Below are 375 nucleotides of genomic sequence, written 5' to 3'. Positions count from 1 at the left end.
GGGCAGGGAATTCTCGGGGAGGTGGACGGGAGGGCGGGAAAAGAGGGTCCTTGTTACTTTGGGGTGGCTGCGGTGCGGTTGGGTTCGGTTCGGTTCGGTTTCGCTGGCGCGCAAAAAGTTCCCGATTCTGAAGTCAAAGGCTGTTTGCTCGTGTCCGTGCCGGCGGAGCTCCGGCGGGGCGGGGCGGGGCGGGCTCCGGGGCCCCCTCAGCTGGCAGGAGCGGGGTGGTGTGTATCGGGCGGGAGGCCACGCCACGCCACGCCACGCCACGCCACGCCACGCCACGCCACGCCACGCCACGCCACGCCGCACCAAGTTTCAAAGTTAATTGGTCGTGGGATGCCCCTCTTGGCCAGCCGGAGTGGTCAGGGGGGG

General features: G+C 68.5%; 1 protein-coding gene across 2 annotated transcripts in view; it reads right to left on the bottom strand.

Moving 5' to 3' along the window:
- The window catches only part of LOC113215886 (immunoglobulin superfamily member 10), a 206,135-nt gene that overhangs the window by 79,154 nt on the left and 126,606 nt on the right, over positions 1 to 375 (bottom strand). The gene's annotated exons all lie outside the window — the stretch shown is intronic.

Source organism: Frankliniella occidentalis, unplaced genomic scaffold (assembly GCF_000697945.3).
Source record: "Frankliniella occidentalis isolate FOCC.00 unplaced genomic scaffold, Focc_3.1 Scaffold37, whole genome shotgun sequence".
NCBI classification, from domain to species: Eukaryota; Metazoa; Arthropoda; class Insecta; order Thysanoptera; family Thripidae; genus Frankliniella; species Frankliniella occidentalis.
This window is presented reverse-complemented; position numbering and strand designations above follow the sequence as displayed.